The sequence below is a fragment of the Canis aureus genome, chromosome 8 (assembly GCF_053574225.1).
Source record: "Canis aureus isolate CA01 chromosome 8, VMU_Caureus_v.1.0, whole genome shotgun sequence".
NCBI classification, from domain to species: Eukaryota; Metazoa; Chordata; class Mammalia; order Carnivora; family Canidae; genus Canis; species Canis aureus.
In genome coordinates, this window is record NC_135618.1 from 67,984,059 (window position 1) to 67,996,550 (window position 12,492).

Below are 12,492 nucleotides of genomic sequence, written 5' to 3' on the forward strand. Positions count from 1 at the left end.
CATGTCTTTTGCCCATTTCATGATTGGATTGTTTTTTTCTTTGCTGTTGAGTTTAAGAAGTTCTTTATAGGGGATCCCTGGGTGGCTCAGCGGTTTGGTGCCTGCCTTTGGCCCGGGGCGCGATCCTGGAGTCCCGGGATCGAGTCCCGCATCGGGCTCCTGGCATGGAGCCTGTTTCTCCCTCTGCCTGTGTCTCTGCCTCTCTCTCTCTCTGTCTATCATGAATAAATAAATAAACAAATTAAAAAAAAAAAAAAAAGAAGTTCTTTATAGATCTTGGAAACTAGCCCTTTATCTGATACGTCATTTGCAAATATCTTCTCCCATTCTGTAGGTTGTCTTTTAGTTTTGTTGACTGTATCCTTTGCTGTGCAAAAGCTTCTTATCTTGATGAAGTCCCAATAGTTCATTTTTGCTTTTGTTTCTTTTGCCTTTGTGGATGTATCTTGCAAGAAGTTACTGTGGCTGAGTTCAAAAAGGGTGTTGCCTGTGTTCTTCTGGGAGGAATTTTAAAGATGAGATGGCATTTAGGGGAGAATAAAGCAGTTGGCACAGCATGATCAAAGGCATAGAAGTGTAGAGGTAGCACAGGGTGTTCAGGGACCTACAAAGATGCTAGCGTGATGCACAGTGTCTAAAGAGGGCTGCTGGGAATGCAGCTGGGTAGTCACCTCTCACCTAGATCAGGCGCAGTCAGCACCTGTGGGGGTATCAAACCGGGAGCCCTGATTATATGTGCAAAATTCACCTTCTACAAGGAGATCAGCCAAGAGGCTGTAGTTATTGTCAGGGTCAGTGATGAGGGTCTGACTAGGGCAGGGGAGTGGGGGAAATACATAATTTCTTCCCTATTTTTATAATGACAGTTTCAAATATAAAAAATTTGAACAGAAAGATGGAAAAAATTGTTTAGTAAGCACTTGTGTCCCCACCACCTATGTAGAACAATTAGCATTTTGTTCCATTTGCTTTATCATCTGTCAATCTATCCCTCTGTCCATCTGTCCATGCCTTTTACTTTTTGATACATTTATAGCTAACTACTTGGATAGCTATAAAAAATAAAAAAGGAAAATAACAAGTATTAGTGGGATTGTGGAGAAATTGGAACTGTTTGTTGGTGTATTTGGTACATTTGGTGGCTATAAGTTGCAGAATGAGGACAACTTCACCTCTAAACACTGCAGCATGCATGTCATTAGCCAGATGGACCCTGGTGTATAGATAAAATTAACCTATTGATCCTGTATTTATTTAAAATTTTGATATTTTGGGATGCCTGGATGGCTCAGTGGTTAAGCTCTGTTGTTGGCTTAGGGTGTGATCCTAGAGTCCCACATGGGGCTCCCTGAGGGGAGCTTGCTTCTCTCTGTGCCTATGTCTCTGCCTCTGTGTGTGTGTCTCATGAATAAATAAATAAATAAAATCTTTAAAAAATAAAATAAAATTTTGATATTTTGTCCCTCATTGAATTAATATTGATTTTTAAAAAATTTTTTATGTAGATTCCATGCCCAGGATGGAGCCCAGTGCAGGGCTTGAACTCACACCCCTAAAATCAAGACCTGAATTGAGATCAAGAGACAGATGCTTAGCCAACTAAGCCACCTAGGCACCCCTGATTTTTTAAAAAATACTGCTTTAGAGAATAATCTGGTTGCATTAAAATACTTATCTGATTATTAATATTTTTGGCAATTTTGGGCTTAAGTGGAATGCCTCACTCTCCTTACCCTGGTCCCAGCCCTGCCTAGAAGTCCCAACTGAATTTGATAAACACATTTTGTTGGTATGGAGAGAACAAGCTCTCCTTACTCCTATTTGTTCATTCCTTTGGGATTTACCTTCCTTGGCCTGCTATACATTCAACCTAGGAAACTGTTCAGAAACAAATTCTTCCTAGACTAGAAGAAGGATGAGAGAGATCTCAACCGAGTGGGTCTTTAGATCCTGCAGGGATGGAGAAAAGTAAGGTGTGGTTTCCTTGCTCCCTACCCTGTGTTTACATAGCTGGACAGATGCTGAAGGCAGGCTTCTAGTAGAACTCAGGAAATGAAGTCTCTAACCTCAGTGGCTCCTCATAGAGCAGGCAGTAAAAAGAGCCATTTAAACATTATAAGAAGGGAAAAGATAAACAGTCCACATCCAGTAAACTCTCAACCTTTTAATTATTTTGTCAATTAAATCTTGAACTCACATTTCCTCCTCTTGCTCAAAGAAAATATGTCCCTAATTTGGGGTAACTCTATAACTCTTGTCTTCTCTCAGCCATGAGCTGAACTGTTTTTGAGTTCATACTGAATGAACATTGATAGAGGGCCTGCCAAGGGTCAGGTATCTGGCTGGCCACATGATCTCTTAAGTCAAAGCTACCATGAGCCAGACTAGCAGGCTCCAAGTCCCTGCAGGTCACACCCAGAGTCTGGTCTGGTCCTCAATTTTGGAAGGAAAGAATTTTTAATGGGTTAGGCAACTGAGGCCTGAGGATGTTTAAATAACTCACACATGGCCTGCCTGTGGATCCCTATTTGCTGACTGTCTACACAATAGAGAGCATGAATACTCCTGGAGTCTACAGAAAGCTCAGAGGCCTCCTGGGCCAGGTCCCCAATTACACCCTTCCTTGTTCCTCTCTATCTCTGGCATGTTCTCTCAGATTTTTTTTTTTTTTAATTTCATTTGGTTAACATACAGTGTAATATTAGTTTCAAGGTGTACAATTTATGATTCAACATTTACTTACATTATCAGGTGCTCATCACAACAAGTGCCCTCCTTAATCCTCATCACCTATTTTACCCATCTCCCCCTCACCCCTGCATCCTCCCTAGCAATCATCAGTTTCTCGTCTGTAGTTAAGAGTCTGGCTTTTGGTTTGCTTCTGTCTTTTTCCCTTAGGATCATTTGTTTTCTTTCTTAAATTCTTGAATTCCACATATGAATGAAATCATAGGATATTTGTCTTTCCCTGATTGATTTATTTCACTTAGCATAATATTCTCTAGCTCCATTCATGTCTTTGTAAATGACAAGATTCCCTTCTTTTTTATGGCTAATATCCATTTTTTATCCATTCATTAGTCCATGAACATTTGTACTCTTTCCGTAATTTGGCTATTATAAATAATGCTGCTATAAATATTGGGATGTATGTATCCCTTTGAATTAGTATTTTTGTATTCTTTGGGTAAATACTTAGAGGCTTTTGACTTTTGAGGAAACTCCATACTGTTTTCCAGAGTGGCTGCACCAGTTTGCATTCTCACCAACACTGCAAGAGGGGTGAGACACTCCCCTTGTCTCATAAAACCCCCTGCTTTCATCTTAAAGTGGGGCCATGTTTGGGTTTCTACCTGAATCTGTGCTGCTCCCTGGATTGCAGTTTGCCCCTCACTGTGGCTTTGTATTTTCAGGTTGACAGGATACTCCATAAATCACTTATGCCCTTTCTCTACATCCTTGCCAACATCTGTTTTTTTCTTGTGTTGTTAACTTTAGCCATTCTGACAGGTGTAAGGTGTTATCTCCTTGTAGTTTTGAGGTATTTTCCTGGTGATGAATGATGTTAAGCATCTTTTCACACTGGCCATCTATAGGTCTTCTTTGGAAAAATATCTGTTCCTGTCTTCTGCCCATTTTTAATTGGATTATTTGTTTTCTTAGTGTTGAGTTTTATTAGTTCTTTAGAGATTTTTGGATATTATGTTCTCTCAGATTCTTAACCATTTTGGTTGCACAGAGTCAAAAATCCCAGAAATCTTATTATTTCATAAGCACTTGGATAGCTATAAAAAATAAAAAAAGAAAATAGCAAGTATTATTGGGATTGTGGAGAAATTGGAACCATTTGTTGGTGCATTTGGTACATTTGGTGGCAATGTAAAATGGTGCAGCCACTGTGGAAGACAGTTTAGCAGTTCCTCAAAAAGTTAAACATAGAACTACCATATGACCCACCAGTTCCTCTCCTAGTTAAATACCTAAGAAAATTGACAAGTTTCCCAAAGAAATACATCTACCTGCCTATTCATAGCAGTGCTATTTGCAATAGCCAGAAGGTAGAAATAATGGAAATTAATGAATGGATATGATTCAGGCTGGTTGGGTCCAAGGACATAGAGGTGGGTCCCGCAAGACCAGCCAAGAGGACCCTTGGCTTTGAACAGGATAGAAATAGGCCAACAGGAAATGCGAGCAGCATTTATTAAAGATATAGAGGGAGTGGGGATCCCTGGGTGGCGCAGCGGTTTGGCGCCTGCCTTTGGCCCAGGGCGCGATCCTGGAGACCCGGGATCGAATCCCACGTCAGGCTCCCGGTGCATGGAGCCTGCTTCTCCCTCTGCCTGTGTCTCTGCCTCTCTCTCTCTCACTGTGTGCCTATCATAAATAAATAAAAAAATTAAAAAAAAAAAAGATATAGAGGGAGTGTAGATATGGACAGAGTATCTGGGAGACTCAGAAAGGAAAGAAAAATGAGTCTTGTCGTTGCTTGGGACCTGGAGATTTTATTGAGGATGATGGTCTGGTGCACAAAGTCTTAGTAATCTAGGAACACAGATGGATGTTAGGTGTTCTCCATAAATCACTTATGCCCTGAAGTCAGAGGTTTGATGAGTCAGTGGTCTTAGCAAACATTGGTAACAACCTGCCCAGTCACTCCTTAGGCATTATCTATTGTGCTGGAAGACTCCAAAGAAATCGTTAACTCCTGGGCCAGGTCCCCAATTACACCCCCCTTGACCTTTATAAGGAGGACGTACATTATCAGTTCTATAAGGCATATGTAAGAGACAATGTAGGTCCTAGTGAGAATAGAAGCAGGAAAAGGAGCAAAGAAGCAGTTTTTAATTGGATCCCTTTAGTTTCCCTGTCTCAAATGGATAAAAATTGTTATATATGGTGAAAAATTGACATGACTAGAGATAGAGCTGGAATAGGCACTGTGGAGAAACTGCCTTCCCAGTCAAAACCTTTGGACCAGGTGGCTTTAAGCAATTGCTTGAGAAGTCAGTGGGATCATAGGATTGATAGTTACAGACTTTCTGAAAATAAAACCAATAGAGTAGCTCAGCTTGTAAAAACCCCCATAGAAAACGTGGTGTTTTTCTTTAACTCATTATATTGCACACTCTCCTTGTCTCATAAAACCCCATGCTTTCATCTTAAAGTGGGGCCATGTTTGGGTTTCTACCTGAATCTGTGCTGCTCCCTGGATTGCAGTTATTTGACAAACAATAGTTTGCCTCTCACCGTGGCTTTGTATTTTCAGGTTGACAGGACATGTCATAGGATATTATTCAGCCATGAAAGAAATGAAGCAGTGATACATGCCAAAGCAGGGATGAACCTTGAAATCATTATCCTAAGTAAAGGAAGCGTTCAAAAGAAACAGGCCCCAAATGGGGTCACTTATGTTAAGCCCCACCAACACTTAATACTTAACAACTGCAGTTTCTGCTTCCGCCAGGAGGGTGGTTTTACGCCAGTCAGTCTGGTATTTCCTGATCAGCACCAGTGAGGGCATCAGCGTAATACCCCTTGTCTTCCCTAAAGGGAAGGTAATTTTGCCTGAAATAATACACACTTTTTAAAAAGGATTTAATTAATTAATTAATTAATTGGGGGGGGAGGAGGAGAGAGAGATTGGGAGCATGAGCAGGGGTGGGGAGCGCGAGTAGGGGGAGGGGCAGGGGGAGAAGCTGACTTTCCGCTGAGCACAGAGCCACGTGCAGGACTCAGTCCCATGACCTGAGCCAAAGGCAGATGCTTGCACCCCGATGTTTCTAGCAGCAATGTCCACAATAGCCAAACTGTGGAAGGAGCCTCGGTGTCCATCGAAAGATGAATGGATAAAGAAGATGTGGTCTATGTATACAATGGAATATTACTCAGCCATTAGAAACGACAAATACCCACCATTTGCTTCAAAGTGGATGGAACTGGAGGGTATTACGCTGAGTGAAGTAAGTCAATCGGAGAAGGACAAACATATGTTCTCATTCATTTGGGGAATATAAATAATAGTGAAAGGGAATATAAGGGAGGGGAGAAGAAATGTGTGGGAAATATCAGAAAGGGAGACAGAACATAGAGACTCCTAACTGTGGGAAACGAACTAGCGGTGGTGGAAGGGGTAGGGGGTGGGGTGGGGGGTGGGGTGGTGATTGAGTGACGGGCACTGAGGGGGACGCTTGACGGGATGAGCACTGGGTGTTATTCTGTATGTTGGTAAATTGAACACCAATAAAAAATTAATTTATTAAAAAAAAAAAGCAAAGGCAGATGCTTAACCAACTGAGCCACCCAGGTGTTCCAACCCCCCCCTTTTTTTCCCTGAAATAATACACTCTTAAATTCCTGTCCTACCTCCTTTTATCTGTAAAATCCTTCCATTTAGTATAGTTCCTGGGAGCTCACTTCTAGATGAGATGTTGCTGATTCATGAATTGTTGAAAAAAGGTAATTAGCTCTTTAAATTTAAATTAATAGGAGCCAGACACAAGAGATCACATATTACATGACTCCATTTACATGAAATATCTAGAGTGGGTAAAATCTCTAAAGACAAGACTGTCCATCAACAATTCACAGCGGCTGAGGAAAGGAGAGAGTGAGGAGAACCTGCTTAATGAGCACAGGATTTTATTTTGGAGAAATGGAAATGTTTTGGAACTAGATAGAGGTAGTGGCTGCACAACATCATGAATGTATTGTTAAAAAATGAAATTCAACAGAGTAAATTTGAAGATCTCATTGACTTTCCAAAGCAAGTCAAGAATCTTCAGGTTACATCCTCTCTAGCAAATAGAGAAATGTTTTGAGGAGTTGTAGGAAATGGAAGGTTGTTATAGGCAGGAGGGTGGGGCAAAGAAGTTAATTAGCAAAAGAAAAGATTGTTTCAGCAAGGAATGCCTGGGTAGCTCAGTGGTTGAGCATCTGCCTTTGGGGAGTGATCCTGGAGTCCCAGGATGAGTCCCTGCATTGGGCTCTTCACTGGGAGCCTGTTTCTCCCTCTGCCTATGTCTGCCTCTCTGTGTCTCTCATGAATTAAAAAAAAAAAAAAAAAAAAAAAGCTTGTTTCAGTAAGGTCATCCTCCCTGGATGACAGGGGTCTTATTAAGTGGATTATCACCTCCTCTTCCTCTGAAGGTTGGAGAAGGGCCCATGTGACAGATTACCTCAGAAATAATGTGCCAACCACAAGATTCCTGACCTGTTAAGACAACATTTCTGGGAGAGGTTGAAATTGCAATTAAATTAGGTACTAAGCCCTAGTTTAGTGGCTTGGCCTAGCATAAATGACCCCATCTTGGGCTTGTGGTTTTTCCCTTGAACAGTACTAAGGGACACTGAACTGTTTACTTTAAAATGGTTAATTTTGCTGCTATAAACACTAATGTTTATATGTCCAAAATAGCCAGACTATGGAAAGAGCCCAGATGTCCATGGACAGATGAATGGATAAAGATGTGGTATATGCACACAATGGAATATTACTCAGCCATCAAAAAAGGAATCTAACATTTGCAATGACATGGATGAAACTAGAGAGTATAAATTATGCTCTGTGAAATAAGACAGAGAAAGACAATTGTCATATGATTTCATTAGTATGTGGAATTTAAGAAACAAAACAGAGAATCATAGGAGAAGGAAGGGAAGAATAAAATAAGATGAAATCAGAGGGAGACAAACCATAAGAGACTCTTAATTGTAGGAAACAAACAGGGTTGCTGGAGGGGAGATGGATGGGGATGGGGTAACTGGGTGATGGGCATTAAGGACTGCAGGTGATATAATGAGCACGGTGGTTTTTTGTTGTTGTTAAAGATTTTATTTATTTATTCATGAGAGACACACACACACACAGAGGCAGAGACACAGGCAGAGGGAGAAGCAGGCTCCATGCAGGGAGCCCGACGTGGGACTCGATCCTGGGTCTCCAGCATCACGCCCTGGGCTGAAGGGGGCACTAAACCACTGAGCCACCCAGGCTGCCCAGCACTGGGTTATATAAGACTGATGAATCCCTGAACTCTACCTCTGAAACTAATAGTGCACTATATGTTAATTAACTGAATTTAAATAAAATGGTTAATTTTACATTATGTGAATTTTACCTCAATAAATGTTTTAAAATCCAGAAATTACCCTGACAAATGTAAGACAGGTCACTAAGGTAGCTTTTTCTAGAGGCCCTGCCCAGTCTTCAGCCCCCACCTGACCACTGTTTGGATTTAGCTTTGGCCCAGAAGCGGAAGATCCTTATCTGGGACTGTGATGTGATTACTTCCTTATTAGCAGCAATAAAAATCAGCTTGACTTAGATACTGTACTTTGCAACCTAGGAATTATAAACATACTCAGCAATGATAATGAATGTAATCTGGTCACTCTTACAGCCCAAAATGCTTTCTCTCCTTCTAGTCCTCTGGCCAAATACTCCTCTGTCCATGGTACAACCTGTCATCTCCTATGGGAAACACCTGTACACTGACCCACAGAGGGGCTCCACATCCCACTTTTCTCTGCCTTCCCCAAGCTCCTGATCCCTTTGGAGTTGTCTGATTGCAGTGGAGTTCCTCACTCTGTGTAAGTGCCCTTTATAATAGTCTTTTTTTTTTTTTTTTTAAGTAGGCTCTATGCCCAGCATGGAACCCAATATGGGGCTTGAACTCATGTCCCTGAGATCAAGACCTGAGCTGAGATCAAGAGTTGAATGCTTAACTGACTCAGCCACCCAGACGCCCCTCCCTTTGTAATAGTCTTGTTCACAGTTTGCCCCCATGGTGTGTCATAACACCGGGCATAGTGAAGAGTGATTCAGACTGAGGGAAGGGTTCCCATAGTCCTGGAAATACCTATGTTGCCACTGGAATCTCCTGCTGGGGCTCAGGAGTAGGCTATTTGGTGAGACAGGCTGTCTAGAAAAAAATCAGTGGGCTTGGCAGCTATCATTGTTTCATGTCTCTTTGGGAATCCCTTGGAACTGCAGGGAAAAATGTTTGAGGAGTGTTTCATTATTTTCTAGGGAGAGATGTCATTACTTTTATCTGATTATCAAAGAAGTCTGTTTTCTAACTAAAGGTCAAGAACTCCAGCTTGTGAACCTAGAAAACCTTGGCCAAATGAACCCTCTGGCTTTGTTTCCCCTCTGCTCCTTGCTGAACAGTTTAGGAAGTCTTACAAAGTAGAAAAATATTTAATTTTTTCTGTGATTTTTGAACTTTTTACCCTGGAATCCCCAAGCTGGGTTCCTGACAAAAACAAGTAATTATGTTCTTCCTATTTTCAGCAAAAAGTTAATTGATGGTATTTTTTTTATTTTCTTATTTAAGAAAAGTCACTACTTTTCAAAAGGCTGTATGTGCATAAGGTGAAACATTAAAGTGGTATAAGAGGAAAGTGCTTTAAAAAAAAAGAGGAAAGTGCTTTTATACTATGAAGAATAATATTTCCTGTAGGTTTTTTTTAAAATTTTTATTTATCTACGATAGTCACAGAGAGAGAGAGAGAGAGAGGCAGAGACACAGGCAGAGGGAGAAGCAGGCTCCATGCACCGGGAGTCCAACGTGGGACTCGATCCCGGGTCTCCAGGATAGTGCCCTGGGCCAAAGGCAGGCGCCAAACCGCTGCGCCACCCAGGGATCCCCATAAATGGGAATCAAATATTATCAAATGTTTTTTCTAAAAGTATTTTGATGATAGGACTTTTTTTAAAACTTAATTTATTAACGTGATAATTGATATTTCTATTTTTCTTGTTAACCACCCCTGAGTTCCAGGTTCAAATCCAACTTGATCAGAGTGTATTATCACTGCTGCATTAGGTTTACCTGCTCAAGGTCAGTCAATTCACACTAGGAGGTCAACAATTAGAACAACTGATAGCTGACCTGTGAACTGGTCCAGACAACTGGAGGCTACTCACCCTCTCCTCTGTCCTTGGAATGTGTATTTTGCTGTCTTTCCCATCCCAGAAATTGCCCCAAAGACACAGCCTCAATTTAGTAATGTGGTGCTTAGACTATCTGGAAGGTACATGTGACTGAACACAGTTGAGGTCTATGTATAAACTTTTAAGATGTGGCAGTCAGGTGTAGAGATCTACTGTCTTATAGCTACCCAAGACAAGACTTGTGAGTAAATTCCTTTTGCATATTAAAACTGTCAAACTGAGGTGGTATTCTATTACTTGGATTTCTTCCTGGCTTCTGCATATAGGAACCAGTTTCAGATTACACCTGAATAGGTTGTAAACTCAAGCTCTCTTGAATGTTATTTGAGATTCAATTTGACCAATGTCTATAGAAACAGAAAGCATATAAGCTATTTCCCGTTGAAGAGAACACATAGTTACTTTTCCTTGGCTGTACTATAATTTGTTCGTTTTCTCTAGCTACAACTGAATGATGCCTGGGTCTTTTTTTATTTTATTTTATTTTATTTTATTTTATTTTATTTTATTTTATTATATTTTATTTTTTTTTGCTTTTTTTTAAATTTATTTTTTATTGGTGTTCAATTTACTAACATACAGAATAACCCCCAGTGCCCGTCACCCATTCACTCCCACCCCCCGCCCTCCTCCCCTTCTACCACCCCTAGTTCGTTTCCCAGAGTTAGCAGTCTTTACGTTCTGTCTCCCTTTCTGATATTTCCCACACATTTCTTCTCCCTTCCCTTATATTCCCTTTCACTATTATTTATATTCCCCAAATGAATGAGAACATATGCCTGGGTCTTAATTATATTTTTATCCCACGTATTTAGAGCAGAGTTTGGAAAGTACATGATGTTAGTACAGGAAGGAGTACATGACAGCCACGAGGGATGAGGGGTGTTGTTCCAAAACACAGTGTCTTCCTTCATACATTCTGCACAACTCTGAGGATCCGAGTTTCATCATATCAGGTGTCACCTCCTGAGGAAAGATGGAGCACAAAGCTCGTGCTTCTTTCCCCCTACAGACAAGGCCATCTGCATTGATCTGGTGCTGGCTGAATTTTAGTCCCTAGCAATGACTAGCCTATCATTACTGGGACAGGTTCTAACCAGCTAGAGCAGGGCCTGAGGTAAATAGGGCAGGTGGATGCCCTTATTGGCTTAGTTACAAATCATCATAGTGGAGCATGGGTTTTGGAGCATATTAGTTTCCACAGAGGCTTGGTTACCAAGTAAAATAAGAAAGGCTTTGTGCTTATGTGAAGGAATTAAGTTGTCCAGATTATCAGATGACAGGAATCTTCCCTTGTTTGCATGTATTCTGTGTACTCTGCTGGGGAACATAGGGAGGCAGATCCCACCCAACAATACCCTTACTACCATCTTGACTAGCATCTGTCTTTCCTGCTGATGTGAGGCGGAGTCCTTTGTCCTGGAAGACCCACAAGATAGCTGCTGTTCAGGTCACCGTGGAGGTAGGAACAAAAATTTAACCACTTTGCTGTTGCAGCCTGGATCTCACTATTTATGTAGTGACCCTTACCAGGGAAGGGCAAGCATTGAATACTGATGTTTCAGAGCCCAGGAGACTTTCCAGTCTCTCTTCATGTTTGCTTATTTACAATTTGTTCTTGTGATCAATGGGTTGTTGGAAAGCTCATTGCAGTCACTGAGTCTCAGTTGCCACATCTATAAACAGGGAATATCATGACCCTATTGAATGGTGCCCAGTGAAGGCACCAAAAGGGGCAGAAATATTTCAGAATTCCTGGGACTTTCTCTCCTACTTTTCCTGGGGATCATCTTCCAGCTTCCTATGTCTGCCCATTGTTACTATTCAAGCTTGCAGCCACTTCTTTCTTAATTATCTATTTGTAGGGCTGTGTTGTCCCAGAGATTCCAGAAGTATGCCACATAATCCACAGTTTCTTAGGCCATGCAGACACAGTACATGGGTCAGAGTGATGATAATGAGCAGGTGTAATTTCTGGATACTACTATGTTCTTAGATTTCTCCTGGAGGGTATGTGGCCTGGTCACCTACAGTCCACCCAAAAAGGACACACAGGAAGCCCCAAAATTTCACCTCTGCCAACTCAACTCCACCAACCTTTTCTGGATGCTCCCCTGAGAATATAGTGCTTTCCTGGGGGATTAGGTATGTAATGTTGATGAGTACACAGACTGCACCTCTAAGAAGCTATGTGTAAGGCAGATAGGTGTCAAGACCAACAATGGGACTAGAGTGTAGAGAGGCCAATAATAGTACAGAAATTTCCCAGAGAAGGCAGTGGTTATATATGTCAAGGAGGTTGTTGAGGAAAGACTCTAATAGTAATTATGTCTGAAATGGGCTTGGAGGATGAGTAGGATCCTTGTAGGGGACACAGGGGGATTTATAGGCAGAGGAAATTACATGGGTAAAGATGTGTAAACCTAGCTTGTTTGAAGGATTTCGAGTATTTAGGGGTGTAGGGAGCCATGGTGACAAGGACAGGCTAGAGATTTAAGGTGAGTGGCTTTCCCTGTGTCTATAACCTTTAAGAT

At 41.3% G+C, this 12,492-nt stretch overlaps 1 protein-coding gene across 2 annotated transcripts in view; it reads left to right on the top strand.

Moving 5' to 3' along the window:
• The window catches only part of LOC144319578 (cytochrome P450 3A12-like), a 79,512-nt gene that overhangs the window by 27,399 nt on the left and 39,621 nt on the right, over positions 1-12,492 (top strand). The window contains exon 2 of one of the 2 annotated variants that reach the window (XM_077907887.1): positions 8,428-8,592. The exons of the other annotated variant lie outside the window; for it this stretch is intronic. The gene's annotated coding sequence lies outside the window, so the exon portion shown is untranslated. The remainder of the gene's footprint in view (positions 1-8,427; positions 8,593-12,492) is intronic. 2 annotated transcript variants of the gene reach the window in all.